The sequence below is a fragment of the Dipodomys spectabilis genome, unplaced genomic scaffold (assembly GCF_019054845.1).
Source record: "Dipodomys spectabilis isolate Male_0828 unplaced genomic scaffold, ASM1905484v1 ptg000042l, whole genome shotgun sequence".
In the NCBI taxonomy this organism is placed as follows: domain Eukaryota; kingdom Metazoa; phylum Chordata; class Mammalia; order Rodentia; family Heteromyidae; genus Dipodomys; species Dipodomys spectabilis.
In genome coordinates this window covers 17,384,472-17,411,746 of record NW_024870719.1, presented here as the reverse complement: position 1 = coordinate 17,411,746, position 27,275 = coordinate 17,384,472, and the positions used below count along the sequence as shown (strand labels likewise).

General features: G+C 41.1%; 1 pseudogene; it reads left to right on the top strand.

Moving 5' to 3' along the window:
- LOC122106478 lies at window positions 1-26,307 on the top strand (annotated as a pseudogene).
- Window positions 26,308-27,275: the final 968 nt, after the last annotated feature.

Genomic DNA, 27,275 nt, shown 5'->3' with positions numbered 1-27,275 from the left:
ATGGCTATGCTCTCTGAACTTCAAGAACTGAACAACAACCGATTATACTGGGAGCAGGTGAGAAAAGCTAGGGCAGGTTGACACTAGCCTGAGGCATGGGAAGAGAAGGAAATATAGAGAGGGAACTGCTAATAAAGAGGGATGCTATCTCAGAGAAAGAATCCAACTGCTTTCCAGGGACTCTGCATTACTAGCTATGCGATTCCCAAAAAGAGTTCTTCTAGCCCTGAGCTTCAGGTCAAACAGGCTAAGGAACTGTTGATATCTTTGGACTGTGAAACTCATGAAGGGAGTAATGTAAGAAAACGTCCAAAATCAGCACAAAGATCCAATTCTTTGTCTCTACCCAATGGTAAGAACTGAGCAGGCCTGGGGATGCTAATAAAATAAGAATGCTCCCAACATCATAATTAGTTACAGCACATCCACATTGACTATTAAGAATGAAATGCATAATTCATTCACTCAAGGTGCTTTTTCAACAAACTGGAACTTTCCCCAGCCCCACTTAGAAGAATCTTCCCAAATGATACTAAAATGGAAAGGTCTGAATGGACCACGTGGTACCATTTTTCTCGCTGAAATCAGTGGACACAATCTCATAGTCCTTAAGTACACCCGTTAGGCAAATATCAAAAGCATGAGTGGCTTGCAGAAGGGAGCCTTGAATATTGACAAACATACGCTGAAGATGTTTTGTTAAAAGCAATGGGAACCAACTGTGGGTAATGTAAGGCAAAAAGGAATGTGTGGGGAGGATGTGGGAGAGCTCACAGACTTTTATAAACAGATGACAGCCAGGCCTCAGGAAGAGCTTGTGAATCTCCTCACACAGATGGCGGCTTCATTCACAGTGGGGTGGGGGAGGGAATCAATTTGGCATTGGGAGCCATGTGGCCAGAAACAGGTGGGGGCGGGGGGGGGGAGATGGGAGCGTTATTCGTAGAAAAGGGGAGAAGAGGTATTGAATATAACCCATAGACGATCCAGCCCAAGTCTTCTCAAATATTTCCTGTCTTTACTTTCCTCCCCATCCCCCTCCCCACCAGGGAGCTTGAACTATGGGCTGACTATTTCTGTGATTAATTAGAGATAAGAGTCTCACAGACTTCCCTGCCTAGTCTTTAGTACTCAGATCTCAATCTCCTGAGTAGCTATGAGTACGGGCAGAAGCCACTTGTGCCTGGCCCTCCCTTTACTTCTTCAGATTGTAGATCTAGTCCCCGTGTACAGTGAATAACTATGAAATAAATAATATCTAGGGTTTGTCTCTGGTGTTAGCCAACCTGGATTCCAATCCTAGTCTCATCCTAACTATAGGTCTCTGCGTGTTTGCTACAGGATCAGGGTAGCTTCACATTCTCACCCGTCTGAGCTTTGGTTTTGTCAGCAACATGGACGTAGAGTTTCTGTACGTCAGTGGGTACACCTTTGGTAATAGGTCATGAAGGCCAAGTAAGTAAGGGAAGTGCGAGTCTCACGTCATGCTAGGCTTAGGTGGCTGCGGTGGAAGGCTCCCCTGGCCTTCAGTGACTCCAGTGGCTCAAATAGCCACTTCAGTGAAAGGCTGCAGTGGTTCCAGTAGCAACTCAGCCACACACTACATGTAAGCTTCCTTCCATCATCTGCTCTGCCTTGTGAACCGTCTATCCATTCTCAGGCTGCTGTAATGCAATGGCAAGATGGCTGCAAGAAACTTGCAGGATGTCATGTGTACTCATTTATATTCAAGAAACGAAGGTGTCTAAAAAATTTTTCCAAATGCCCCTGGCCCTTTTTGGACCATCTTTGTTTGCAGACCTTCAGACACTTCAACACATGGGATAGCATCTCCACATGAGAGCAGAACATGATGGGAAATGAAAGGAATGGATACTGGAAGTCAACCACAATCCCCAAGTCCCTCCCATGGAAAAGACTCTGCAGGTATCTGGCGGATGTTACAAGTACATGGAAGAAGAAGGAAGAGGGTCAGGGATCGAGAGACAGAGGAGGAGCTTGCAATAGCCATAGCATCCCCACACGAAGATTTCATAGGAGCCCTAAACATAAATAGTTTACACCTGGCATTGAAGCACATGCCCGTAATCTGAGCACCCACGCACTCAAGACCAGCCAGGCTTACATGTTGAATTCCAGGCCTACATAGTGAGACCCAGTCTCAATAAAAATGAAATGAATGAAAACCGAGTGACTATTATTTCCAATATATGCTCTGAAATGAGTACGAGAACATCTAATGATGCCAATTTTTTCCTCAGGATGATCGTTTTGATAAGGCTTTTTAAAATGTGTTCATTGCCACATCTTTCGAAAACAATTTTTGCACCACCACTCAAGCAGAGCCTAATCTGCCTATTGATAACCCAGAATTGCATGCATGGGCAGATAGATGATATTTAAATGTACAAACAAGATCAATTTTTGTTAACATACAGTCCACAGGTAGAAAGGAACTCTACAACTGCTCTTCTTCCAAAGATAGATGAGAGAATTCTGAGACTGGAAGGGACTACAAAAATCATCATACCAGACACTTCTCAGGTGAGGTTAAAGAGACCCCATGCTAGTGAGCGAAAAACGCAGCAGATAGAAGGCACCAACAACCTTCAGCGCAGCTCAGCCAGGCCTTTCCTGATCACATTAAGTTACTTAGCAAATGGCATCGTCAGAAATGGTACAATGACCACTTCTTCCTAATCTCTCCTAAGAACATTGGCACAATTTGCGGCTTATTAAAGCCCAGATAGCATAGACATTTTCACTTCTTTGGATCACCCACAGTGAGACAGTCAAGTTGGGAGAAAATTTTACTTAGCCCAAGTTTCCCAGAGAAAGGCAGGAAGACGGAGGAGATGTTACTGCTGATGGTGTTGCTTGTCAATAAAAGCAAGAAACAGAATGTTAACAAGCTAAGGACAACTGTGACTTGTCATTTCTTTTTCTCTTTAAAGGGCCTGGGCTGTAAATCATGCCCAGAAGAACTGATCCTTTTCACAGTCTAGCCAGAAGTGTGTTCCCCCAGGGAGGACCCAGCTTTAAAATAGCTCTGGAATGAAAAGCTACCTTAGGTATGAAATCTTCCATGAAGCAAACCCTATAACCCACTTTTCTTCAGTGCACTATTATTCTCACATCTGATATGACCACAAATAGCTTTTTAAACTGGACCAGGTACAGAAACCAGTCAAAGAAAACAAGAGGATAAAATGTGGGAAAGCCTGCCATCAATATAATTTAGCCGCCAAGCATACCACCCAAACTTTAATATTCAACAACTTAGGCAGAATTTCTCCCTAACTCGAGTTGCCTTCAGTGAATTCTGTGTCAACTGACTTCCCACAAAAACAGTAGACCAAGAAGGGACCCCACAGAGCAATGCCTGTCCTAGATAATCATACCCAAGCAGCTTAGGTCTGATGCCAAAAAGCCCAGAGACAAGAGAAAAGAATTCACATACTTCTGGAGCCATTTTTCAGTGCAAGGTATTTTGCTCCTAGCCAAGCCAAGTAGCAAAATCTGCTGATGGGTCCCTTGTCCCTTCACCGTCACCAGCCTGCCCTTCCAGGGGACATTGAATGCCCTTTTTTCTGCTGTAAGGCAGACACTGAATTGCACATTGTACTCTCTGACTTCCCAGAGCCCTGGTACAATATCAGAATGCCAAACTGGATCTGAAAAGGGCTTTGTGTGGGATCAGACAAGACTCTAAAGATAGTAGAGCTGCTGAATCACGGGGGAAATGACCATGAATAGTACCACACGAAGCATCCTGGGTAGAAGCCCCCTGTACATCTCTGGGCTAATTATGGAGGGTAGAAGGGTGACAGTTAGAAGCACACATCATACTGAACACCAAGAGCAGGAAGCTAAAGGGAAGCAAACCCAAGCAGTAAGCCCTAATAAATAAAATTAAAATATATTAACTTACTAAAAGTATATTATCATATGACAAGGTAGTTTGCCCAAGGAACAGGTGCATTGCAATTTAAAAACAAACAAACAGAATTTCACAATACATGGCAGTCTGGAAATACAATGATGTACCCTGGCAGAATGTCAGATATAATGATTTTTTTCTCTCTCTCTCTCTCTCTGTAAACCTTCAATCAGTGGGAAGGCAAGTTCTGCCAAAGCTGAGGAACCCAAGCTGGAGGCGGCGAGGCTCCCACACAGACCACGGCCACCTGCCAAGACTTTCAAGGCCAAATCGGAAACAACCACATTGAGTTCATTAAAAGGACCGAATGATCAAAGGCATGCAAGCCGTCACAAAGGCAAAATTAATCTGTTTAATACTTGGCTAAATTTTCAACTGTTGAAGTAAATTTGAAATGAAATTCATCAAACTCTCCCGCTTCCTGTGGAAAAATCCTGTGAGTTCCTCCAAGTGACCAGCAGGTGGCGGAAGAGCTCTTTGTGTCAGACCATGGCCCACAGCTGCTGCTGAGTCTCCCAAATGGATAGAAATATATACATATAATTAACAAGGTGAACAATAAAAAATGTATTTCCAGGATCTAGGGAACTACATTCAAATATGTCTAGGCCTCACTGCCATAAATCTCAAAATGACTCCAGGAAATGGTGACTCAAACCTGTAATCCTAGCTACTCGGGAAGCTGAGACCTGACAATCATAGTTCAAGGCCCACCTGAGCAGGAAAGCCCATGAGATTCCATCTCCAATTAACCACCAAGAAATCCAGAAGTGGAACTGTGTTCTAGTGATAAGAGTACCAGTCTTGAGTGAAAAAAAGTGAGAGACAGCATCTAAGCCCTGAGTTCAAGCCCCATGACTAGCAACAATCAATCAACACAAATCTTTAAAAGATTCATCTTAGCTATCAATGAAGACCTCGAGGAAAATGACGTCTCCAGATGCTGCTTATTTACCTGTCTTTACCTCGGTGATCCTCACCATATCCACAATACCTTGCCTTCATTCCCCTACGTTCTTATTCCTTAAAGTTGCTGATATCTCCCCGAGTCATCTGAAATCTATGGCCTGACCACTAAGGTGAAGAAGCTGGTGATAGGCCAGCAAATCCTCCCTATGGCAGTGGCTCACTGCGCCTCAGTTTCTGCCCAGGTGAGCCTCAGTAAGCAGCGGAGCTACAGACTCGATTCCATGCCCTGAAAAATTACAGATATTGATGCTTGTTTCAGATCTTAGATTCCTCTATTTCCTGGGAAGACATGTAAGATGTTTATACATTCCATCACTGGGAACAAAACTCACTAGAAACACTGAAATCGTGAAAAGTCTTCCACTGTTCCTTTCATGAAGTGAGAACATGTATTCCCAGCACATCGAGGCAGGGGGAGAAATATATTCTGTTCTATAACTCGGATTTCACACACCTTCATATGAAATGAATCAACAGTAACTAGAAGGAGCTCAAAGATTTCCTTTTCAACAGTAATCAAATTGTCAAAACCTATTGGGCATGGTGCTGGACGTAGCTTGTAAAATCTGAAGTTGGTAAATTATGTATTTCCATAGTAATCCTTTACAAAACTAATAGGAAGTACTAAATTAGGACAAATGGCTTCCAATGGAATCCAGATGCTACATCCCACCCACACTAGGTAGAAAGTGTGAGGAATTAGGAATGGTACTGACTCTCTCCCTGAGTCTCCAGAGGAAGCCAGAGCGCTTTGGGCCTGGGAGGTAAACACCTGGGAAGGTGTGTTCAGAGGAGCAGTGCCAGCCTCCTGAGTCCCAGCTGTGTTTAACACCAGGATCCCAAATTCTCGAGCCTGCAAGGGAAGCTGGGCCTGTGAGGCGGGACCCAGGAGCCTCGTGAGGCAGGCTGACTCCAAGGAGAACAGGGAGATGCTGGTTCCAAGCCAGTGGACCAGTTCTGGGGTGAGGTGCAATAGGTATAACAAAGCAGGGCACTGTCACTCAGATCGTCTGCTCGCTTCCATTCTCAGTCACATCTGAGTTCCAGAGGCAATGGAGAGAATCTTGAAGCAAGTCCACATGAATGACCTCCTTCCCAGTGGTGGCTGAGTCAGGAATGGAGGCAACAATATAGATGGGTGGGAACTGTCTGCTGGGACACAGTGCCTTTGGGGACATCTGTGACCCTGTTGCTTCTTTTGCCATTGCTAGGCAAGAGGCATTGGCAGCAAGTGAAGCCAGAAATGTGGTGACCCAGAGGTAGAAGAAGAAAATAACAGTTGGCCAGGTGCCCATGGCTCATGCCTGTAATCCTAGCTACTCAGGAGGCTGAGATCTGAGGATCACGGTTCAAAGCCAGATTGGGCAGGAAAGTCTGTGAGACTCTTCAATAAACTACTCAGGAAAAAAAAAAGCCAGAAGTAGTGCTTTGGCTCAAGTGGTAGAGCACTAGCCTTGAGCACAAAGAGGCTCAGGGACAGTGCCCAGGCTCTGAGTTCAAGCCCCAGGTCCAGCAAAAAAAAAAGGGGGGGGCTGGAAAGGTGGTTCAGTGGTAGAGTGCTTGCCTTGCATACATAAGGCCCTGGGTTTGATTCTTCAGCACCACATAAGCATAAAAAGCCAGAAGTAGTGCTGTGGCTCAAGTGGTAGAGTGCTAGCCTTGAGCTGAAGAGCTGAGGACAGTGCACAGGCTCAGAGTTCAGGCCCCACGACCAACAAAAAAGAAGGGGAAGAGGAAAAGGAAGAGGAAGAAGAGGAAGAAGAGGAGGAGGAGGAGGAGGGTAAAGGCTCTGGTGAGGAGTTTGGCCCTGCGGCCTATTTTAAAACTTCTGATCTCCAGAGCTGTAAATAATAAACACGGGTGGTTTTAGGCATGTGTGTTCATTTGTTAGCGCAGCAATGGGAAGGAAATGCACTGGTGAAACACCCCTTTGAGAGCTTTCAGAAGGGATCTGGAGGAGAAGACAGTTCTGATTCTCAGAGAGCAAAGGAAAACGGAGCCAGGATGTTTGGGAGCCATTCTCAGTCACTGTTTCTGCAGTGCAGTTAGAGAGGAGCCCATCAGACCCACAGGCCTGCCTTTCACTCCATGCTCGCTCCCACCTTGACACAACATTCCGATATCGGCTTCTGTTTCCTATGACACTGGCTCTCACAATTTGCCAGAATATTATGTCATCATTTGGTTTTCTCTCCTCTCTTCTCTTCAGGAGCATTTAAAAGGCAGACTGTGTCATCAGGGCGGGGGGGGGGGGGGGGCAGTTACAGCTCTATCCTTATCTTGTGGATATGGATTATTTAGCATTTCTCAGTCACATGATCTAGATTTTCGTTCAATCTGTAAAATCATTCTGCTGGGGAGATATTCTGTAAATGTCGTCAGAGGTTTGTCCTGGGACAAGGAAACAAAATTCAATCTACCCACATGAGGCTCCACATTCCCTCTGCTGCCAGGTCATCAGTGTAGGTAGAAGGCATTTTCCAGAGTACAGAAAAGTAGTGAAGGTTCTTGACGGAATGGATCAGTTGTTTCCTGTCAAAAATCATTGTGGGGGCTGGGAAGGTGGCTCAGAGGTAGAGCGCTTGCCTTGCATGCATGAGGCCCTGGGTTCGATTCCTCAGCACCACATAAGCAGAAAAAAAAGCCGGAAGTGGTGCTATGGCTCAAGTGGTAGTGCACTAGCCTTGAGCTGAAGAGCTGAGGGACAGTGCCCAGGCCCAGAGCTCAGACCCCACGAATGGACCAAAAAAAAAAAAAAAAATCATTGTGGTACATGTTAACTTGTACTCAACTCTATTATCTCTGTGACTTGAAGGGTCAGGGAACACTCAAGAAGTTGCCATTATCAACTATATAATTTCCAATTTCCCATTAGCTCTGATATCATTTATTCTAATCCTCATAAAAGAGTCCTCCATTGAAAAGGGGAAGAGCTAATAATAAGCTTGTTCCAATTGCTTTTAATATTTTCTCTGACTACTTTTTGGCCTAGGAGCTAACAGGCAGTCAGATGCTATAAAGGAAATAATGGTAGAGCAAAAGCAAAGCAAACACTTGACCACAGCCAGTAAGCTAGGCCATGCTCTTTCCAGTTAGACTTGTCCAGCTCTGGACAAGCCCCTACCCTTCTGATCTCTTCAGCTCTCTTCCATGAGACCCGTCAGGCAACGTGTTGCATGCTTTCTTATATTTTCAAGTTGAAACTGGCACTGAAGAAAATGCACCTTGTTTACACTGCAAGATCTAGGGTTCCTCCAGAGAGATGAAGGCTTCCTCCAAAAAACACAGGCCTAGGTTCCTCCCTGAATCCCATGCTTCCTCCAGCCCACAGGCTGTGCATTCGCATCTTCACTGATTCACTCCACTTCATCTTCTCGTCTCCTACTTCCTTCACCATTTGGAAGCACCCTCTTCTTCCACCAACTTTTCCATACCCTAAGTCCAGCCTATTTCTCCCCTCCCCCATAAAGCTTTCCCTGACCACTGTCACACACAGACATCCCTGCTTGCAAATTCATGGCTCTCTGCCTCTGTGGTATTCAGATAGAATGCAATTGCCCCCTCTTACGTTACTTTGACTATTGGTTAACTATTGTGTTATTTCAAAGTTGTATGTGTGCTTCTGATTTGCCAACCACATCACCAACGTCACAGAGATCAGGGGCCATGTGAGCTATTATTTAATACTGCTCACAGTACCCAGGGTTGTGCCTGACACATAGGAAACCCTTGCTCAGTTATCCATGCAACCTTTTTTTTAATGAAACTATGTGGTAATTTATGATTATCAAGTAAATGAGAAATAAACCACCAAAAAGTGGAGCTGTGACTCAAGTGGTAGAGCATCAAGTGGTAGGTCCTGCAAGTCAGACATTTTCCTGCCATTATCATTGAAGGGCAATTTCTCCCTTGATAGATTTAAACTGTAAACATTCTAAGCAGGTTGCAAGCACAAATTGTGACACAAAATACTATGCATTAATGAAGTGCTTAGATCAGATATTGTAGACTTTGAAACTGGCATAATTACCAGGGTCCACAGCAATATCATTACCTCCACAAACTCATATTGTTAATACATACTAAATGAAAGCATACTTCTTTTGATGTAATCAACGTATATCTATAAATCATAGTTGCATGTGTGTTTGATTTCTTTAGGGAACAATAAAATAGGCATCCTGACTTTGCTTTGTAGCAGAAATAACATCTATATCTACCATCAATCTCAATTCTTAAATATTTAAATACTTTCAAATACTTAACTAATTAAATCAGATTAAGTTCTAGGTTACCAATTAAATTATCAAACCAGTTGCTGATTAGAATATCTCAAAATGGATTATATTCATTATATAAATTGTCTGCCTAAGGATGTAAGTCCCAAAATAATCCAAAGTTATTCCCTATTTTTTCACATATACTGTTAGAAGCCAGGTCCCTTGCAAGAGTAAATGCACTCACTTTTGGGGATGTATTGCTGCCTTTTCCTAAATCATCCACAAGGAAACTGGGGAATTGTTTCACTGCGGAATGAACCTTGGTGGAGCGCCACCTGGTGGTCACATAGATATTTTGCTGAATAGCTAGTCAAAAAGTATCATTGATAATTACCAAAAATAAGTCACTATCACCAATCATACTTCACCACAGTTAATCACGTGGAATATTGGACAACTAGGGGAAAATTCTGATCAGATTGATATGGGTCCAAACCTCAGCTCATTACCAGCTTTTTATCTTGAGTTAATCAACATATACTAAAACTGATTTAAAAAATAAGCAAAAGAAAGACATAAAAGTAATAAAATTATATTAGAAATACAAAATGTATAAATGATGCCCTTGATAAGCCAGGAAGCAATATATGGTAGCAACAATTGCTATTATTGTCATCTGCAGAACATGCTTGTGTGTATTGAACAGTTATTATATGCCAAAAGTTTAGGCTTTAAACAAATTACCTCAGCTAACCTGTGACAGAACTCTATCAAGTTAGTATTCTTATCTACCAGTTTAACAATTAAGGAGTCAGTAGAAATTTAAATGATTGACTTGTATGTATGTTTATCTAATTTGGGGAAGGGCAGGAGAATTACAAAATGCTGAAACAAGGACACAGGATGACCCAAAGCAACAATGACGCTCACAGGACACTATGTCAGAAATGAACTTTACAACTTGTGGGGAAAGGAACGGGGGAGGGGAGGGGTAGTGGGAGAGAAACAAAGGAGCAGGTAGCAATGTTTGACAAGAAATGTAATCACCACCTCATTCGTGTAGCTGCAACCCCTCTCTATAGCATCTTCACGATAAAAAAAGACATTACGCAATAAATGACAGAGCCAGGTCTCCAACTTGGCTGTGACACACCACGGCCATGATGGTCATCGCTAGGGGACACTGCTGTGGTCATCGCGAATGATGATGACAATGATGGCAATGACAGCACAAGTATATCACAGATTCCCTTAATAATATAAAAGACATTTTCAAGCCATACACTGATGGCTCATATCTGTACTCCTAGATATTCAGGAGGCTGAGATCTAAGGATTGCCATTCAAAGCCAATGTGGGAAGGAAAATCAATGACTCTTATCGCCAATTAATCACCAAAAAGTCAGAAGTGGAGCCGTGACTCAAGAGGTAGAGCACCAGCCTTGAGTATAAGAGCTAATCCTGGCACACACACACACACACACACACACACACACACACACACACACACACACACATATACATATACATATACATATATTGCCCCCTCCATTGGCACAAAGATCATTTGAGAGTCCATCAAAATATGTCTCTCCCTGTCTTCTTTTCTTCCAGTGTACATAACATCGAATGAAAGCTACCATTATTCCTAGGATGTTAGTGCCTTGTCTCTTTGATAAATATTCTTGCCTCCTGGTATGACCTCCCAGTGGAGGCCAGACATTTTTCTACTAAAAGTCATTTAGGTATGTGTTCCCTAGTAGGTGGGCCTGATATATCCTTGAGTATTATCACCTGCATATCAAAGGCATGGTGTCTGGGCTGAGGTTGAGGAAATACCTTTCAGGTCTATGGAGCTAAGGCAGGAAACGCCTCCATATTTATGACATTTCCATCTCCTCAGGAAGCTGAAAAGCTTCCTGACAACCACAAGTGGGATTCTGAAATACACAGGGAAAACCAACAGAGCCAAATCGAAAAATGTTCAAGGCTGAGCAAGGTGATATGTAGGATCCAGCATGAAAAGCAGGAATGGATACGGTGAGTATGAATACAAAGACTGTGAATCTAAACCCTCATCAGAAAGCTGCTATGTGTGTGGGGGGTAGGGGCTGTCTATAAGCCAGCCAAAGGTCTGGAAAGCATAAATATAATGAATATTTGTGTGCTGAATATGCCGTTTTCACCACATAAATAAAGCACAAACCCAGGGGCAGAAATGGGATCTTGACCTTTAGCTCATCAGAGAGCCATGAGTAATGTTTAAGTGGCCAAAATACTTCATCTATCTTATTTAGCTATGTATGTCATAAGAGATAGTGCCTACTCAATAAACACAGCGTTGGAGATTGGTGTGAGAGTGGCAGGATCTCTCCTGCCTGCTCCTTCTCATCTCTCTCAACTTAATTTCATCTTGAGTAATTAGTATTCCATGGGTCCCTTATCTACTGGACAGACTTAGCAGTGGCACACACCTGTAATCCCGGCACTCAGAAGATTGAGGCAGAAGAATCATGTGTTTAAGACCAGTATGGACTACATAGCAAGACCCTGTCTCAAAAAGAAAAAAAAAGTATTCAATTTCAAGGTCTCTGAAAGAAAAGCATCATATTGGAAGCCAGACTCCACTTCAAGGTTAAAACATGGAATGAAACACAGGATTTGAGATGCAGAAATGGCATGGTACTGCCACATGGACCTGCCCCAACCCAATTCCCATGGAGCAGGCAGGAGTATCTAGCAGTGTGGAAGTGCAGGACTGTTATCAAACTGTGCAGAGCCCAGGAACTATTCTGCCAGACCTATCTGACAGCACATAGCCCCCAGAGCATGTGCCTTTACATATGCTGCAAAGTTAGAACCATCTCAGCTCTGCAGACTGGTAAAGATCTGCACCCCCACAAAGCACCAGTCCTAATAGCAGCAACTAGTTCAGAGTCACAACAAGAAAGATGGCATAAGTTTAGCAAATTAAGAAATACTAGGTGAAGAACTCAAGATATACACCAGGTGAGCAGCTACTGCAGGCATGCAGTTAAAGGGTAATGAGCTTATTCAAATATTGCACACTCAAATTGCTATGAGCTAAATTTATCTATGGAATGAGCACTGTGGCCTGGGCGGTACCTTCGGTGCACTGGCAGGTGCATGCCTTACCCAACAGGGGCTACTTCTGATCCTCAGCCACTGGTGCCCAAGGTTGTACCCACCCAGGAAAAACACTGGCCAGGTCAGCAAAAGTCAGCATAGCAAGAACTTGGCGCCAGGTTGAAATGAGAGAGGCATTTGCCTTGAAGCAGTATAACCAGGCCCTCACTCTATGATGAGCTGAAGCCACAGCTGTGGAAAATGGTGGCATCCTTATTTTCAACACAGAGGTGAGAAATAGCAAATCAGCACTGGTATTTATGTCATCTGTGAGTCGGTATTTCTTCGCACCTCATCATTACCTTGTGACCACTGCCTTCATGAGTCACAGACCGTGAAACCTCCGCTTGTTCAAGGGAAGCAGAACTAAGGTTAAAGAAATCCAACTCCTGGCTTTTTGGTTCAAAAAGACAAACCCATTAGTCAAACACAAAGGAAGGGACAGGTGGTTCGCACCAGCCCAGCTTGATCCCAGACTCACCGATGAAAGAGCAGGTGGGCTTAGGCAGGGTGTGAGCAACATTTGACACTTAGGTCCCTTGAGGGTGAAGTTAGGGAACAACCAAACACTCACACTCAAACTGTCTTGCCAAGAAGTACCATATGGGGCCTGACGTCACTACTTCCCATCTTAAGTTTGGTATCTCTAAAAACGTCAGTGGGTAATGGGATACAGACTTCAGTTCCCACCAAGAGCTCAGCAAAATGTGCTTCCCAATGACTCAGGAGTTGCTTATCAAGGTTCTGGGGCAAGGGATAAGTGAATGGGAGACAGAAGGAGCTCAGCATGGGCCATGACTATAGACTGGAAAGGCAGCTTGCCTTAAGGTGCGGTGTCCATCTTCAAGGTCGGATGGCTATGCTGAAGGGCAAGTGATCCTCATGTTTCACTCTCACATGCAGCTGAGACTATAGGAAGATGTTATTAGGCCTAGCTAACAATTGCCATCCTTTTGATATTGGCATGCTTGCATTTAGGGGAAGGGGAGGGAAAAATATTCTAAGCTTCATATTAAAAAAAAAAAAAAACATTATAGGGGCTGGGAATGTGACTTGGTGGTAGAATGCTTGACTAGCATGCAGGAAGCCCTGGGTTCGATTCCTCAGTACCACATACCCAGAAAAAACCAAAAGTGGTGCTGTGGCTCAAGTGGTAGAGTGCTAGCCTTGAGTAAAAGAAGTTCAGAGACAGTGCCCAGACCCTGAATTCAAGCCCAGGACTGGCAAAAAAAAAAAATTATAGTTCATTATAATGTGGTACAAAGCAAAAAGGCAAATCGTAGGGAGGACTTTCTAATTCAAACTGGAGGAGCTCTGCCTAACTCAGCACATGCATAAATGGCTAGTGCTGTCATAAACTGTCCAAACTCTTCTAGAAGTCAGTTTACCAAATCATAAGTACCTGGCTTAGTGCTCACCTGAGCAACCTTGTAACAGGCAGCAGCATAGCAGCCTAGAGGCTGTCGGGCAGAGATCGCCTGCATGTCATTACTCTTCCTCTATGTCTCCGTGTTCTATCTTTCTACTATTTATTTGGCTTTGTCCTCTGATGGATGCTAACAAAATATTGTTTTCCAGAGGAATAAGAGATGGCTATTTCCATGGTTAAAATGTACACTGAACATATTGTAGCTGAAGGAGTATAAAATACAGATGGACACGGGGTTGTGCAGCACAGGTATCTGCATTGACCATTGGAATAATCGTTGAAAATTCCCCCAAAGTGATGACATTAGGCAAATAAAACTCTAATGAACATCAAGCACAGGCAGTAAGTTGATGGATCAGGGATCTATCTCCAGAGAGGTTGAGCTATGATGATCTCAGGTGCCTCATTCATTCAGTACTCTTCTATATTAACCAGGATCAGAAAATGGTAGGAAGAATCAACCCAGCACCCCAATCATTTCCCTATAAGGAACTTCTCTTGAGAAAATAACCCAGGTAAAAGAAAACGTAACCAAACTTTGAAAATGTTCTATAGAAGTGAGCTATGTAAATGTGTCCAATAACAGATGATTGAGTAAATAAATTATAACATTTCTGCTCAAATAGTCACTATGAAGGTTAGGTAGTCTGAAAAATGTTCATTATACAATCTTTAAAAGAAAGCTAAGTTCCATACATTTCAACATTGAAAAAATAAGAAACATAGAAAAATGAGTTCTATTATGGCATATTTTCACATTTTTAAGAGATGCCCATACATATATTACTATTAAAATTATTTAATAATCTTTGTTGTACATACTTCTTGTTTTTAAAAGAACTTTTACATAAGCAAATCTTCACAATCCCATCCTGTGTTTTAATATTAAGGGCTAGAACTATGAAGGCAAATGCTAACACATAATTTGTGCATTTTATTTCAATCAATAATACTACCATAATTTTCAAATAATTACCTATTCCGTACTCTGAAAGTAAAATAGCCCTAGATCTTAAAGTCTTCAAAAAAAGCTCTTAGTGCTCAGTGACTCCTCTCTCGATCGACTCTTGGAGTATTGAAAAAGGAAATAAGCAGTCAAATAAGTTGTACCAAATAACTTGTACTTCAATAAAATCCAGTGCTTCTGTTTTGAAGAAAGAAGGCTTAGTCCCCAAGAGGAAGTGCTTTATATGCCAATGTTGTTGCTGTTGTTTTTACATTGATCTGGAATTTGTTGAAGATCCAAGAATGGTGAATGCTTTCTTATCTCTCTTATACTTTTTTTGAAGCAAAGTAAAGGTAAAAATTGCCACTTTCAGACTATAATTGAAGTAGCAACCAAGTCCTGACTCAAAATTGTGTATTTTGAAAAAGTATGTATCCTGCCTTCTCTGAAGAGAAATATTCTACAATCAGGTAAATTAAAGCTTTCTATTTTTAAATAGTTCTGCTTTTCTTTTCCCCTAATGTATCCCACTTAAAACTAAAACTAATAGATTGAGGGCTGGGAAGGTAGCTCGGTGGTAGAGTGCTTGCTTTGTATGCATGAGGCCCTGGGTTTGATTCCTCAGCACCACATAAGCAGAAAAAGCTGGAAGGGCGCTGTAGCTCAAGTGATAGAATGCTAGCCTTGAGCTGAAGAGCTGAGGGACAGCGCCCAGGCCCAGAATTCAGGCCCCATGACTGGCAAAACAAAAAACAAAAAACCAATAGATTCATCTTGAACCATGATAAACCTACATGCCTATGAAGAGTATATGACTGTTCAATTACACACCAGCACTATTAAAAGGAATTGCTTTATCTCTCTCTCTCTCTCTCTCTCTCTCTCTCTCACACACACACACACACACACACACACACACACACACACATTTATGAGTTTCATAGTTTAGCTTAATTCTATAGTTGCCTTTTCAATTAGTAATCCTTCATACTTCTAGCAGTGAATCTGAAAAAATTTTTAAAGAATGTATTCTCCAGATTGTTTAGGTCAGAGGCCAGAACTTCTGGCAACATTTATTGTTGTCTCCTATTTCTATTTCTTAAGGTGAAAGTAGAGACGAGAAAAGGATGGCCATACCACCCTAGGCCCAAGTTGATCAATGTCTAAGGATTCTGAATCACAATATAGTGATTTTTATCAAAAATAACTCCTGGTTTTTCACTGGTGCTACCTAAGCAACATTTTTAGACCTCTAGCTTTTCCTTTTGCACATTAAAAAATTTATGTAACAGAGAAATGCAATATGTTAGAGTGGATGACAGCTTAGAAGCTCCATTGTGACAGTCTCTGGCTAAATTCTGTTTGTTTTAGGATTTGATTTCCTATCATGTAACTGGAAATAATTTATTATACCAACCTCATAATTTTGTTATGAATAAGTGAAATAGTGCACATAAAGCACTCTGTGTCATGTTTAGAAAAAGTATGAGTTAATAAGCATTAGTTTTTATGTCGTTGATAATGATTGGTGATAGAGAAGAGATCAAAATGTATAGGATGGGGGCTGGGAAGGTGGCTCAGTGGTAGAGTGCTTGCCTTGCATGCATGAGGCTCTGGGTTCAATTCCTCAACATCACATAAGCAGAAAAAAAAGCTGGAAGTGGCGCTGTGGCTCAAGTTGTAGGGCATTAATCTTGAGATGAAGAGCTGAGGAACAGCACCCAGGCCCAGAATTCAGCCCCCACAACCGACAAAAAAAAAAATGTATAGGATGGGAACCAAGGAGGAAGAGTTGTTTCCACAGGATGCAATGGCTCAGAGAAACACAGATTTAAAAAAAGAAAAAAACAGTTTCCAGGTGTACCTATGAGTGCTTTATTCCTACTGATGTAGCATCTGATAGCACTAAAGAGATATGGTCATCATGTCTAGAGATAAATGTTCCACCATGAAAGAGCTTCTGGAAGATTTTTGGTAATGTCTTTCAAACTAAAGAAAGCATAACCTTTGACAGAATAACTCCCACTCACACCTTCCTTGCTTCACACCCTAATGATAAATTCTTGTACATTATACCAAAAATATGTAATTTTTGGCTCAGCACTGGTGGCTAGTGCCTGTAATCCTAACTACTCAGGAGACTGAGATCTGAGGGTCATAGTTCAAAATCAGCCTGGACAGGAAAGTCTGTGAGACTCTTATCTCCAATTTAGAGCTGTGGCTGAAGTGGTAGAATGCTAGCCTTCAGCAAAAGACCCCCAGCAAGTTCCAAGACTGGCACAAAATGTGTTTTTATTTATAAATTATATACATTATAATTTGGTATAAAGAATAGAATACTATATAATGGTGAGGGTACAGCTACTTTTACCAATGTGGACAAATATTAAAAATACAAATATGTAGGCAAATGAAGAGAATAAGGGGGTAAAATGCAGTCAAAAATTCAATGCATATCCTACAAAATTAAGAAAAATTAGGGAAAAGGTGGGTTGGAGAGATGGGTGAGAATGTTGAAAGGGTGAATCGATCAAGATTGTATTCATAAGCTGCTTTGCTGATGGCAACTCCCTTTTACAACTACTTAAAGATAATAAAAATATAAAAATACAAATTTGAAGGGTAAAAAACAAATACAAATAAATACGAGCATCACGTATAATTTAATACAAGGTTTAGGAAGCAATATGGAGGTGTGAACTCAGGACTTTGAACTAATTAGCCAAGTGCTCTGCAACTTCAGCCATGCCCTCAAGCTCTTTCTGTTTTAGTTAACTTTCAGATAAGGTCTCATGTTTTTACATAGGCTGCCATGGACCTCAGTTCTCCTACTTTGTGTTGTTTTTTAAACATGCAAAAATAATATGACACTAATCAAGTAAATTAAAATTAAGGAATCAATCAAAAGGGTAAAAGAACTATTAAAGTAAGAACTATTAAACCATTAATGAGGGCTGGAAAGGTGGCTCAGTGGTAGAGTGCTTGCCTTGCATGCATGAGGCCCTGGGTTCGACTCCTCAGCACCACATAAGCAGAAAAAGCTGGAAGTGGTGCTGTGGCTCTAGTGATAGAGTGCTAGCTTTGAGCTGAAGAGCTGAGGGACAGCACCCTGGCCCAGAGTTCAAGCCCTACGACCAACAAAATGAAAATTAATAAAGGAAGTTAAACATGGTATAAATAAACAGATCACATATTCGTGGAATTGAAGACAACATTATTACATTGCCAAGTACTAGGCCAGGTATTGTAGCTTGAGTGCTTGCTAATCTTTCATGTTCAATCACCAGCACCAGAAAAGCAGTCAAATACTACATATTCAATGGAATCCCTACCAAAACCCCAATGACATTGTCGATGAAGAAATAGGAAAACTCATCCTTACATTTACATGGACTTTCAAGGGAATGAGAATATCTAAAATAATTTAAAAAATAAAATTAAGAGACTCATACAGTCTGAAATACCAACTTTTTATGACACCATAATAATCAAAAGTATACTGGCATATAGGTCATATAGGACATATAGGTCAATGGAATAGAATATAACTACACAAACATATTTGATCAAGTGACTCTTACAAGAGTTCTGAGGGAACATTCAATTGGAGAAAAAAACAGTCTTCAACTAATGGTACTGTGAAAGCTGTATATTCATATGCAAGATAATGAATTTGATTCTTACCCATTACCATATACAAGAATTAATTCAAATGGGAAAAATGACTAACTATAAAGCCTAAAACCGTGAAATTATTTTATAAAGTATATTAATTGTAAAAATGGTTTTATTATGTGTATTTAATGTATATATGAATATAATGTACTTTGATCAAATCACCTCTATTAATCTATTTTATTCTCTTATTCTCCTTGTTAACCAGTTTTAATGAATTGCAGTAATTCTGTTCATAGATGCACATAAAGTACTTCAATTATGCCCACGCCCATTACCCTCTTTTTTTGCCCACCCCATAGCTCCCATTGGTTCCTCTCCACACACAAAAAATTCCTGCTGTGACACATTATTCTTTTTTTTCTTAAGGTCTATACTCTGCATGAGAAAAAACATGTGATTTCATCTTTTTCAATCTGGCTAATTTCACTTAATATGATAATCTCCAGTTTCGTCCATTTTTCTGCAGATAACATAATTTCATTCCTCTTTTTGGCTGAGTAAAATTCCAACATAGATAGATAGATAGATAGATAGATCACCATCTTTATCCATTCCTGGGTTAATGGGCTCTATACTGACTCCACAAATTGGCTATTGTGAGTAGTGTTACTATCAACTGTGTGCAGAGATCTTTATTGTATGCTGACTGTATTTTCTTTCTATTTGCATTTATTTCTTTTTCTTATCTTGGAATTTAAGCACTGTATTTAATAAGAGTGGAGAGAGCGGATATGCTTGTCTTGCTCCTGACTTAAGAGTTTTTTCACTACTTATTATGATGTTGGCTGTAGGTTTATTATAGATAGTCTTTATTATGTGGAAGTATATTCCTTCGATTTCTGGTATCCTCATGAAGAGATGTTGGATTTTTGCCAAGGCTTTTTCTGCATCATGAGATGTTCACATTATTTTCACCCTTTACTCTGTTATATGTGCTGATATACAAATATTGAACCATCCTGCATCACTGATATAAAGCCAGTTTGATCATGGCTTTGGCTGTTTTTAATGTAAAACTACAAAATTCTGGGAAGCCAACACTGGGCACAGTCTTGATAACACTGGTTTTGGCAGTGATTTTTTAGATATGATACCAAAGACACAGACAACAGAAGGAAAAATTAGATGAAGTAGATTTCATGAAAATTAATGCCCTTATGCTCTCTAAATACTACCAACAAGATAAAAATACAAGAAACAGAAGTGAAAGAAAATATTTCTTAAATCATAGATGTGGTAAAGGATTAATATCCAGATTCCTTGGAGAGAATCTAAAAATTCAACAACAATGGAAATAAACAGACTACTCAATTCAAAAATAGACAAAGGACTTGAATAGGCATTTCTCCAAGGAAGAAATATAAATGGGCAATAAGTTTGTTTAAAAATTGGCCCAAATTGATAACCATTAGTGAAATGCAAAAACATAATGGATTGCCACCTCCAACTCATTACCATGCCTACTATCAAAAATCTGAAAGTAACAAGTGTTGTAGACAATTTAAAATGACTTAAAACCTTGTGCACTGCTTAGAATGCAAAATGAGATAGCTTCTGAAAAAAGCAGAATGACAGTACCTCAAAATCTTAATGTAGAAATACCATATTATTCAGCAATGCTACTCCTTGGTATGCTAGATCTGTACAAAGTTCAGTGGCCAGGATGGTATTATTGGGGGAGGAAAGGTGGAACTTCTGGGAGGTGAGGTCTCATGGGGGGAAGATCATTGAGAACATGACCTTGAAGGACATTGTGGGTGCTCATTCTCCTTTTGCTACCTGGCTCCCGAAGTAAGATGTCTGCTTCATTATTTGCTCCCACTGTGATGTACTGTCCTATCAGAGGCCCTGACTGGAACCTCTAGACTAGAGCTCCAAAACAAGCCAAACCTTCTCTCTTTATAAGCCAGTTGCCTTGGATATTTTATTACAGAGATGTAAAACTGGCTTAATACTAGTGTGTGTCCCCCCAAAAAAAAAATTTTAAAGGAAATAAGGGACTCAAATAGATGTTTGTACACTTGTATTGATCTCAACATTATTCACCATAACTAAAACATAGGAGCAACTTGAGTGTTAATTGATGGATGAATGAATAGGCAAAATGTGATTAATGCATACTACAAGTTATTATTCATCATTAAGAAGAAAGAAAAGCCAGGCACTGGTGGCTCATACCTGTAATCCTAGCTACTCAGGAGGCTGAGGATCGAGGCTCAGAGCCAGCCAGAGCAGAAAAGTCCAGGAGACTCTTATCTCCAATAAACCCCTAGAACACTGGAAGTGGCACTGTGGCTCAAGTGGTAGAGTGCTCACCTTGAGCTGAAGAGCTGAGGGATAGCACCCAAGCCCAGAGTTCAAGCCCCACAACTGACCAAAAAGAAGAAGAAGAAGAAAGAAGAAGAAAGAAGAAGAAGAAAGAAAATTCTTACATAAGCTACAATAGGGAGGAAACTAGAGGACATTATGTAAGTTAAGTAAGCTAGTCACAAAAAGACAAATACTGAGTGATTCTACTTCAGCTGAAAAGAAATCAGTATTATACTTAATCTTAACCAGAGGCTCAGAAGCAGTAGATGATCACACTTACCTAGCATAGTTAGTCAGAATCACAGAGAGAAGGTAAAATGGTGGTCACAAGGGTGATGGGAGTTAATGAAGATAGTGCTTTAATGGTTCTCTAAAATGAGAAGTTTTGGAGATGGATAGAAGCTATGATTGTTCATTATGATGAATTTCAATAACGATGACATGTACACTTAAAAATTGTTAAATGAAGACAGGCATAGTGGCTCAAGTCTATAATCCTAGCTACTTGGCAGGTGGATATTGAAGCTAGTCAGAGCAAAATGAAGTTCATGAGACTCCAAGTCAACTAATGGCTGGGTATGATGGCAGCTGGGCATAGAGGTTGGTGTCTGTCATCCCAGAGAAGCACAAGTCAGAGACTCACAGCTCAGTCCCACTGGGACAGAAAGCAAGACCTTATCTCAAAAATAACCAATTTAAGCCAAGTACCAGTGACTCACATGTGTAATCCAAGATATTCAAGAGATTGAGATCTGAGGATCACGGTTCAAAGCCAGCCTAGGCATAAAACTCTATAAGACTCTTCAATTAATAATCAAAAAGCTGTAAGTTCAGGTGATAAAGTGCTAGTTTTATGCAAATAAAAGCTCAAGGAGTGGGGGCTGGGAAGGTGGCTCAGTGGTAGAGCGCTTGCCTTGCATGCAGGAGGCCCTGGGTTTGATTCCTCAGCACCACATAAACAAAAAGAAAAAAGCTGGACATGGCGCTGTGGCTCAAGTGGTAGAGCGCTATCTTTGAGCTGAAGAGCTGAGGGACAGCGCCCAGGTCCAGAGTTCAGGCTCCACGACCAGACCCAAAAAAAAGCTCAGGGACAGCACCCAGACCCTGAGTCAAGCCCCAGAATCAGTACAAAAAATATAATAACCAATTCAAAAAGGAGTGGAGGTGTGGTTTAAATTTCAGAGCACATGTACAAACACAAGGTCTTGGGTTTAATATCCAGTACCATTAAAAATGTTACATTTTATGTTAAATGTATTTTAATACAATTTCAAACTTAAGGAAGTAAATTATACATGCATATACCATATGGTATATCATTAAATTTCTGGACATTTGCCCAAAAGAACTGAAAAAATAACTATACATTATTGTTGTCAATTGACAAGTCATTTGCTACATCTTTGAAATATGTCCTCATCTGTGGAGATTTTGCCAATTAATACCAAAAAAAATTTTTTTTCTGGGTCTGGTCGTGGGGCCTGAACTCTAGGCCTGGGCGCTGTCCCTCAGCTCTTCAGCTCAAGGCTAGAGCTCTACCACTTGAGCCACAGCGACACTTCTGGCTTTTTTCTTTTTGCTTATGTGGTGCTGAGGAATGGAACCCAGGGCCTCATGCATGCAAGGCAAGCGCTCTACCACTGAGCTACCTTCCCAACCCCAATACCAAATTTATTTATCAACAATAGTGCATCATGATATCCATAAAGATTATCTTGAAACTTCATTATCTCAAACTATCAAAGAAACATCTACCAAAAGAGAGAGAGAGAGAAGGAAAGGAGGGAAGTAGTAAGCAGGGAGAGAGAAAAAAACAGAAAAGAGAGAAGAGAAGACAAGACAGGAGAAGATGAGGGGAGAGGAGAAACAAAAAGACAGGAGAGGACAAGGGAGAGGAGAGAGAAGACAGGGGAAGGGGATGGAATGGGAGGGGAGGAGACAAAAGGGGAAATAGGCAACATCAAGCCAGGTGCCAGTGGCTCACACCTGTAACCCTAACTACTCAAAAGGCTAAGACTCACGATTGTTGTTCAAAGCCAGGAGGAGCAGGAAGTCTATGAGACTCTTATATCCAATTAACTAGCAAAAAGCCTGAAGTAGAAATATAGCTCAAGGGCTGGGAAGGTGGCTCAGTGGGAGTGCTTGCCTTGCATGCCTGAGGCCCTGGGTTCGATTCCTCAGCACCACATAAGCAAAAAGAAAAAAGCCGGAAGTGGCGCTGTGGCTCAAGTGGTAGAGCGCTAGCCTTGAGCTGAAGAGCTGAGGGACAGCGCCCAGGCCCAGAGTTCAGGCACCATGACCGGACCCAAAATTAAAAAAAAAAAAAGAAAAGATATATAGCTCAAGTAGTACAGCACCAGCCTCAAAAAGCAAAGAAACAGTGCCTTGACCCTTATATCAAGCCCTAGTACCAGTACAAAAATAAAAAGAATCTATCAGTTTTGATATAGTCTATTAAATAAAAAGATATATTTCAGGAAATTCTTCAACAGTTATGGTGACAATAAGAGCATCTTCAGTTTACTTCTCAGTTAACTAGCACTATTTCAATGTGCCACAAAGTTCTTCTTATTCTAGCACATCAGAATGTTGTAATAATAATCATAGCGTAGCATTATGTACTGTACTAAAATTAGATCATAATGTCAACATCGATGAGAAAAAAAGTAACAAGACTTTGGGAGAAATGCTGCTGTGATCTGAGTGTGTTACCCAAAGTCACGTGTTCAAGTCTTAATGTTGGAAGGTTGATCATCTAAGACATCCCTGGGGTTCTCGCTGGTAAATAGATCAATGCTGCCTTTTGACAGACAGTTCATCTCTTCTTGCTAGTCTATAAAGCACCATCTTGGAAGCAGTTAAAGCCACCCACTGCACTGATTCTGCCAACTTTGTGTGTTTGTATGTGTGTGCCAGTCCTAGGGCTTAAACTCAGGGCCTGGGTGCTGTCCCTGAGCTTCTTTTGCTCAAGGCTAGCACTCTACCACTTGAACCACAACTCTATTTCTGGCTTTTTAGGTAGTTTACTGGAGATACGAGTCTCCCATACTTTCCTGCCCACATTGGCTTTGAACTCCTGGAGCCTGGCTTTCTACCAGCTTTTTAAAATTCAGACTTCCCAGCCTTCAAAACTTTGAGAAAACAAACTCCTACTTTATAAATCATGTCGTTTCAAGTATTTTGTTATAGCTTCACAATGGACTAAGATAAATCCTATATTGGTATAATTCTGTGCTCACTCAAATTTGGAACAATAGGAATATCTGCAGAACTGGATGGCAAAAAGCCGCATGACATAAGCCATCAAGCCCTCTGCTAGGCATGACTGGAGAAAGCGGCAGCTACACTAACCTGAGTGAACATCATAGTCTGTAGAGAACTAAGAACCACATTCCTAGGTACCTGTCCATCTCAAAATGTGCTTTCCAAATAAGGTCTCAGGTGCTGCCACCCATCTGGGGGCTAATTCTTTTGGGGGGGGGAGGTTTAATTCCTATTTCTTTAGTCTGCACATTGCCTTTGGAATCTAATCCTGGCAGAGTATTCAGTTCTAAAGTGGTAGTATAAAACTAAATGCCCAGAATATGCCAGACCACCACTGAAACATTATCCTTCCTTAAGTAATAAAATTAAGTCATGTAGTATATAACAACATCCAAACAACTATTTTATTACCTCCAATACTTTATAGTTCCTCTAAGAGCTCTCAAGAGAGTTCTCTTGTCTTCTCAGAATGGATGAGAACTATAAAATTTTATTTGGTAAAGAAAGAATTTACAGAATCAATTGATTGCCATTTCAATAGTCAGGGACTCTTTTAGCATGAAAATAAACATCGTGCTATTGATGAACTAGCATACTTAAGTAGTTAGTTGAGGGAAAAACTGAATGGTGGCATTACAAATATGATGCAAATAATCATTACATTTGATAAAATATACTTGAAAAGGTACTTTGCCATCAATATATCAAAATAATTGGTTCATGCCATTAAAATGTAAAAAGAAACTTAGAAAAGTAGAGACATTTTGATCTTGAAACACAGAGACTGTGTTTGGATACTATATAGTGAAAGTTGCAATTATAGAATTTTCTTGCCATATCAAGTACTTTTCTCCAAAAACAAGCACTGTGATTATAAGCTTAGAGTTGCATATCGCATATTCCATTAATAATGATGTTCGAACTCATTTAGAAGGAAGAAAAATATTATTTGGCAGCAAAAAGTAAAGCTCTTGAAATTTAGTTTAGGATTAATTCAGGAAATTAATTCATGTAAAATGCCAAGAGAACAGCAGAGAGAAATAGCAAATTGCTTCAAAGCATTTTCATCAAAATGGAACTTAACTTTTAAACTGTGCTAACTGTAAAATTATCTCCCTAAATATAAGGACAGCATTTCCTAAAACTTCAAGAGCCTGAATCTTAGCTGGACATGGTAGCAAATGTCTATAAATCCCAGCATTTAGGAGTCTGAAGTAGAAGGATTAAGAGTTTGAGGCCAACTTTGGAAATAACTAGAGCATGTTAAAAAAATACAAAATAAAAATCTTGGCAGTGCCTCCTCCCGGTCTCTGCTTCCTGGCCTATTTGGTGACCCACACCGCCTGCCCCTCCCACGTGCAACCTCCACCCTGCCAGACATGGCACTGCTGTCCTCCCCACCCCCCCAGGCCCCTTACCCTCCCACCCCACCTCCATGAAGTAATGAGTTTGGCACTGAGATGAACTGAGAACTTCATACTTCTAGGCAGGTGCTCGACCACTTTAGCCACACCTCCAGCCTCATTTTTGCATTTGTTATTTTTGATATTGGAATCACTGGTGGCACAGGCCTGGATGATCCAGAAATGTTAGAAGGAAGAGCTGAGGAATATGAGGATGCCCCATTTGGCAAGCCATCTGATGCCTTGATTTGACTAAAAATGTTGATTTGTGTCCTTGCAAAATACGGACGGCAGCACACCATCATACCTTCAAAAGTCAACCAGCAGCAAACACCTGGGCTTTGAAGGAAGTGGGCTGCACACATATAAGGGCCACAGCTTGAGGCTTCTTGAAGGAGAAAGTCAGCCTGGTGATATCACCATTATTGGTCAGTTCATCAACAAGACCTGGAGAAGGCCTCCTGCCTTCTATGATGGAAGTCATTCCTGTGCAAGAAGAGCATGTCATATTCCAGTGGCTCAGGCATTTCTCCCCCAAACAGGAGAGGTCCTTATAGAGACTGCTAAGAAGCTAGGATTTCAGTGCCACTCAAAGGGGATAATGGTCATAACTGAGGGGCCTCATTTTAGCGCTTGAGAAGAAAGCTTCATTTTCTCCCACCTGTGGGGGGGCAGATATCATCAATATGACCACAGTTCCAGAGGTGACTCTTGTTCAGGAGGCTGGAATTTGTTAAGCAAGCATCCCCATGGCAACCGATTACGATTGCAGGAAGGAGCATGCAGAAGCAGTTTCAGTGGACCCAGTTATAAAGAAGGAAAATGCCAATAAAACTAAGTTTACTGCATACTATATCATACCTCAGATAGAGTCCACGGAACAGTCAGAAATCCTCCATAACCTGGAGAACATGACCCAGATTTCTGTTTTATTAACAAGACATGAAAAGAAAGCAAGACTGCCTTCAGGAAAGAAGACTTTCTACTGCTCATCCTTTTGACAATTTTATTTAACTTGCAGAACAGAAAAGAACAAGAAGGATGTGGTAAGAAAGACAAGTCATTGAACGTATTACAATACTCCACCTAAAAGACTGACACTGCTTCAGGACACAGAAGAGAAGCAAATGGCCAATAAACAGAGAAATGCTTACATTTTTAGGGGGGAAAAAAAACAAAAGAAGATCCTGTTTTACCTCCTTCAATAATTTGCAACACTGAAGTTGGAGACAGTATCCAATGTTCTTTGTTGCTCAGGAATATAAGAAAGAAAGTGAGGCTTGGGCTGTGTTTTGATATGATTAAAAAATTGAGGGCTGGGTAAGGTGGCTCAGCGGTAGAGTGCTTGCCTTGCATGCATGAGGCCCTGGGTTCAATTCCTCAGCACCACATAAGCAGAAGCAGCCAGAAGTGGCGCTGTGGCTCAAGTGGTACAGCACTAGCCTTGAGCTGAAGAGCGGAGGGACAGAGCCCAGGCCCAGAGTTCAGGCCCCACAACTGACCATAAAAAAAAAACACCAAAAAAAACTCCACCTTATAATATGGTATTTGACCCAAAAAAAATTGATACAATCTTTCTAGAAGTCAGTATGTTAAAATATATCTGGTGTTTGACAATCATTATGCACTTTGTTGAGAATTTCTAGGAACTTCTCTTTAAAATTTACCATACACATCACCAGGTGCTGGTGACTCACACCTGTAATCCTAGTTACTCAGGAGGCTGAGATCTGAGGATCACAGTTCAAAGCCAGCCCAGGCAGGAAAGTCCTTGAGACTCTCCAATAAACTACTCAAAAAAGCCGGAAATGGAGCTGTGACTCAATTGCTCACCTTGAGCTCACCTTGAGACAGCTCCTAGGCCCAGAGTTCAAGTCTCAGGACCAGCAAAAAGAAGAAAAGAAAAAATTAATCAAACACGTGCAAAAAACTCTGTATAAAGAAGGATGTTAAGTAGTGTTGCTTCTAA